The sequence below is a fragment of the Lepus europaeus genome, chromosome 7, assembly GCF_033115175.1.
Source record: "Lepus europaeus isolate LE1 chromosome 7, mLepTim1.pri, whole genome shotgun sequence".
NCBI lineage: Eukaryota > Metazoa > Chordata > Mammalia > Lagomorpha > Leporidae > Lepus > Lepus europaeus.
In genome coordinates this window covers 15,069,304-15,075,303 of record NC_084833.1, presented here as the reverse complement: position 1 = coordinate 15,075,303, position 6,000 = coordinate 15,069,304, and positions in this window count along the sequence as shown.

The following is a 6,000-nucleotide window of genomic DNA, read 5'->3' as shown; positions in this document are numbered from 1 at the left end:
AATGTTATGTCTGGAATCACCCCTCCTGGGCATCAGGGGGACATTCTGAGATCAGGAAGCTAACCATTTGTCTCACTCACATTTTCTGTAATTCCAGTTTATCATTGTTTTTCTATGAGATCTGTAGAAAGCACACAGAAACTTCACATTATTTTTTTGTCTTTTAATGAGATAAAAACAGCTAACTTGAGATATACCTTCTTAATTTTTTAGTTTATAATATATTATCATTAACCTTAGGTGTAATGTTTTTACAGCAGAATTATAAAAATCACTTTAAATAATGGAACTATTCTTTTTTAAGATTGATTGATTTTAAAGTCATAGTTTCAGAGAGAGAGCGAGATAGTGAGATTTTCGATCTGCTAGTTCACTCTCAAATGTTTGCAACAGCAAGGGCTGGACAAGACAGAAACCATAAGCCAGGGACTCCATCCAGGTCTCCCATGTGGGTGGCAGAGGCTCAAGTACTTGCGTCATCTCCAGATGAATCAGCAGGGAGCTGTATCAGAAATGGAGTAGCCTGCACATGAAACAATGCCAATATGGGATGCTGGCATTGCAATCAGTAACTTAAACCATTGCACTACAATACTAGCCCCAGAATGAAACATTCTACCTATTGGACAGAAGCTCCCTCTGTCTGCACAGCTCCTGAGGATTACCTTTCTACTCTATTTCTGTTCAGTTTTACTATTATTAATTGTTCATATAAGGGTATTTCTAAAACTTTGTAGAAAAATGGAATTTAAATATGTTTATGTTAATTAAAAAACAATTATGTTGTCCATTAGCTTTCTACAGAACCTTTGTATAAGTTGAATCATATATCATTAGTCTGCTTGAAACTGGTTTATTTCATCCAGCATAATGTCCTCCTGGTTTAGTTGTGTTGTTGTGACTGACTGGATTGTCTACATTTTAAAGCTGTATGGTATTTCATTGAGCATGTGTACACATTTCCTTATCTGTTCATCTATTGATGGACAATATTAGGTTGCTTCTGTATCTTTTCTGAGCTGAGGAAGTATGTTTCATGTGCCGTTTGAAGAAATAATGGACATGACCTTAGCAGAGAATATAGGTGTTTCCATACATTCTCTCTCAAGAAATCATAAAGAAAATACTTTAATGCTTTTAACTTCCAGCTGAGAGACGGTAAACTTATTTTAATTGAGCTAAATCTTAATAGAAAGGATTGACAATTTGATCCCAGAAAATGACCTCATAAACACATGTGTAGGTATGTTTATATTTAAAAATTTGTTATATGACAATTTGTAAAAACATTTTGATGAGTATAATGAGAGACATAAAAAAAATGTAAAATCATGCTTTTGGGGGGCCAGCACTGTGGCATAGTGAGTAAAGCTGTCAGCAGTGCTGGCGTCCCATATGAGCACTAATTCAAGTCCCGGCTGCTCTACTTCCTATCCAGCTCTCTGCTATGACCTGGGAAAGCAGTAGAAGATGGCCCAAGTGCTTGGGCCCCTACATCCATGTGGGAGACCTGGAAGAGGCTCCTGGCTCCTGGCTTCAGAGAGGCGCAGCTGTTGCAGCCAGTTAGGGAGTGAACCAGCGGATAGAAAGCCTGTTTCTCTTTCTCTGCCTCTCCTCTCTCTGTGTAACTCTGATTTTCAAATAAATAAATAAATCTTTTAAAAAAAATCTTACTTTTCATAAAAATATAGCTTGATTCTGTTTGATAACATTTATAGTACCAGGAAGACTGATGACCCTTAAAGAAAAACCTTGAAAAGTTGGAAGAAGATATAGAACACCATTAAAGTAGGAATAATGTAGATAATAGATACGATGTACAGTGATACACAGAAGGTGTAATACATTTGAACCAGGGTAAAGTAAGAGGGAAGTGTGGTTGTCTTCTTGAAACTGTACCTATAGAATGCATAAAATCACTTCATATTCATAAAAAAACAAAAAACTAACTTTTACACCACCAAATACATCATGCACAAAAAATGAAATATATAGCATAAAATGATTGAAGATATTTTCATGGCATAGAGAATCAAAAGATTAGCATCTAGTACATAATACACAAAGAGCAATTACAAACAGTTGAAATAAAGATTAAAACATTCAAGCAAAAAAATGAACAAAGAAAAGGCCATACAACTGAAAAGGAAAGCTTTTGAATAAGCTTTAACACATTTGAAAATACTTAGCTGATAATTATGATTGAACATGAATGTGAACAGGAAGTGAGAATCTGTTTTGTACTCCTCACATTGGAAAGCGTTTGAAATCTAACAACATCTTGTATTGGCAAGGATGCAGAATGAAGAGAGCATACAATTGGTGGGAATTTAACTTGGTAAAGTAATTGGAAATATATAGTAAATTAAAAGTTTATTCTTATGGCACAGCTATTAACCCCTATGAGAGAAATCCCTTCACTGGTACACATTTGAAATTACACAAGAAAATGTGTTGCTGGGTTTTCACATTATCAGTGAAGTAGAAAAATGGAATTTCCCACTAATAGTAGATGCATTTATGGTGAAAAATTTATATATTTGATGATCTGTGAAAATTCCTGCTACATGAATTAGCATGAATAAATTTTACAGTGTTTGTGAAAAATAAAATAAATGACACTTTATTTTATATCAAATTTTCAATCAATCAACATAACGCTATGTAATTTTATGAATACATATACATCTACCAAATGGTGTTACTCTGCATAGGATAAAAAATTTCAAATTTATGTTAGAGTTGATAAAGTAAATGAGGAAAGGAACACAATCAGGCAGGCAGATTCAACTTTATAGACAATGCCCATGAGGAAAATTATATTCTCACTTTAAAACTTTCTTTCCCTTTGGTCTGAAAGGGAGGTTTTTTCTACTTACTGTATACTTCGCTGATGGCGAAGTGAATCTAGCTGTGAGATTATTATTTACGTTCTTATTTTGGCTATTCTATTACAGAAAAATGTTAGCCATCTCTTTTATAAGGTCTAAAGATTAAATTGTGCGTCCTACAATTTCCTTCATAATAGAATTAGTTTCCTACCTTGAAGAGAACAGAGAAATGAAAGAACAAGTTGGGCTTAGAATAGAGAAATGAGGGAGCAGGTCTTAGATCACTTGCTGACAATAGCAGTATTACATGAATACTTAGCAAACAGTTTCAACCTTAGATCGCTTGCTGACAATAGCAATATTACATGAATACTTAGCAAACCGTTTCAACCATTAGATAACAACTTAAGAAAACATTTACCAGAAGGTCCAATGCCTTCTATAAATTTTAAGGATCATGTATTTGAAAACACCTCTTAAATATCTAACATGGTGTAGTTTGTTTAACCAGTAAACTTAAGCACAACCATATAAAATGTTTTTAGTTTCTTTCTACCAACAAGTTTAAAACATATGATACACAGATTCAGGTCACACACTGGAAATTTTAGAGTCCAGATTGTTTGAAACTTTGATTTTTTTGAATGCCTGTCAAGAATGCCAAGAAGGCTCAAAATCCAAAATATCTACTTGAAATAAGATTCCTTAAAATCATGACATAACATAGACCAAATTTGATCATTGTTACAAGCTGATTATTCAAATCTTTGAAAATAAGCACATATTTAAGTAACCCATAGCTCTTAATAAAAATTCAGCTGTTTTTGAACAATTAGAATTTAACAGACATCAAGAGAACATAATAGATTACTTTAACACATTGCTTTAACAGAGCATCAGAGTTTAATTCTATGTCAAAGGAAAATTGAGCTTCCTGTGATCTTTTGCTGTGAGGTTTCCTTCCTTTACCTTCTTCCATATTGGTGACCATGTTTCTGTGTTTCTGTGTGTAACACATCTTTAAGCATCTTTTGCAGGGCAGGATGAGTGGCAACAAATTCTTTCAGTTTCTGTTTGCTATGAAAAGTCTTAATGACTGTGACTATAGACTTGTAGTTTAGGCCACCAAAGATTAGAGATGGAACTTGGGCGCTCCCTTGACTTGCATCCTCTGGTCTGCTTTAACACAAACCAGGAGGAAAAGAAAGCTCGGCATCAGAAGCAATGGGTGGCAGGCCTATTGATGGCTGATCTGTACAGTGATCTGCCCTCAAGGAGACCCAACAGGCCAGTCCACTGCAGTGGCTTTCAATGTGGTAAGCCTGGGCTTCAGCAGAAGTCAGCTTGTGAAGAGCCCTGGCAGCTCTGCCAAGAGTTGGATCACTGGAAATGGACCTGCCCTGGAGTCGAAGGATGCCCAGGTCAGAGCCACAGATCTTATTGGCTCTAAGCTGAAAAGCCCTTCACTCAGCCCAGCTTCCAAAGTGACCACTGCAGCTGAGGGGATGGTCAAGTAGGGTCAGCAACATTGCAGGCAGAATTGTAAATTTCTTGTTAGAGATGCCCCCTGCCTTTACCTGGCCAGCTCTCCTCCCAGGCCATCCAAGTAATGAAAGTCAACAGAATGCCTTCCCCTAGGAGGTTCACACCTCCCTTAGGATGTACCCCATGTGAAGAGATGGATAGGTCTGGGCCTCTTAACTTACAAGGCCTAAAGCCCACCAGATTATTATCAAGCCCCTTCTATCAGGTTCTATTTGCCTCTCAATCAGAAAACTTAATTGTAGCTTAGACATACCTTTCTTAGCTCCTCTAATAATGACTCTGTCCTTTGTTCTAGACCCTGTCTAGAGCACTTGGGCCTCATTCCTTTGTAATCATAACCTCTACTCTACCACCAATGGCTCTACTCCCAACCTGTGTGTACTGATGGTCCTCTTCCCCACTTAATGCTGTAGAATTGTTCAAACCTGGTAAATGCCACTCTTAGGATCATTGGTTACTATCCTCACTCTGTCTTTTATGACCTTGTCTAAATATGATCAGAGTCGGCAAACTTGGAAGGCTTCCATAGCCTTGGCAACTCATGATGACAGCCTAGGGTGGTTACTGGCGCCATAAACTAGAGTGTCAATTTGTTGGGTCAACAACAGGAGCCACTGTGCACTTGCTCCTCATGTGGGATCTCTGTCCTTAATGTGCTGTACATTGTGATTTAATGCTATAACTAGTACTCAAACAGTATGTTTCACTTTGTGTTGCTATGTGGGTGCAAACTGTTGAAATCTTTATACTAAATTGATCTTTTGTATATAAAGAGAATTGAAAATGAATCTTGATGTGAATGGAAGGGGAAAGGGATCGGGAGAGGGGAGGGTTGTGGGTGGGAGGGAAGTTGTGGGAGGGGGAAGCCATTGCAATCCATGAGCCGTACACTGGAAATTTATATTCATTAAATAAAAGTTTAAAAAAAAGATTCAACTTTATAATACAAAAAATCTGAAACAAATGGACTATGAAGATTTTGCAAACTTAAACAGATAATATTTCTATTATTTTCTACTTTTGGTTGTGTATTGAAAATATTTCATTATAAAAACAAGTGAAATCATAAAACAAACATGAATATATACTCTATTATAGGTGGCTAAGAACTTAATTTCCTAAAATCAAAAAATAATACCAATAAAGTGAAATATAAATCATTTGAAAATATTTTAAAATAATAAAATTTCAGCATTTCAAAACATATGACAATAAGACAAGTAAAACAAAAGGTAACCAGATATACAAATGTATTTCAAAAAGATTACAAAAATGGAATTAAAATATAAGCTTATTTTGCTACGAAAAACTTCTGCAATTCATCCAAAGGCTTTTGACAATGGATTTCCAGGAAATTTTTGAAGTACCTCATACATATATGTAACAAGGAATGAGTTTGTAACATTAAGAAAGAGGAAGGGAATGGGGGCTTTGGCATAGTGATCTAAGCCTCCACTTGCAATGCCAGCATTCCATATGGGGGCTGGTTCATATCCAAACTGCTCCTCTTCCAACCCAGGTCTCTGTTAATGGTTTGGGAAAGCAGTAGAAGATGCTCCATTGCTTGGGGCCCTTCATTCTGTGGGAGACCCCCAAGAAGATCCGGGTTCCTGCTTTGGATTTG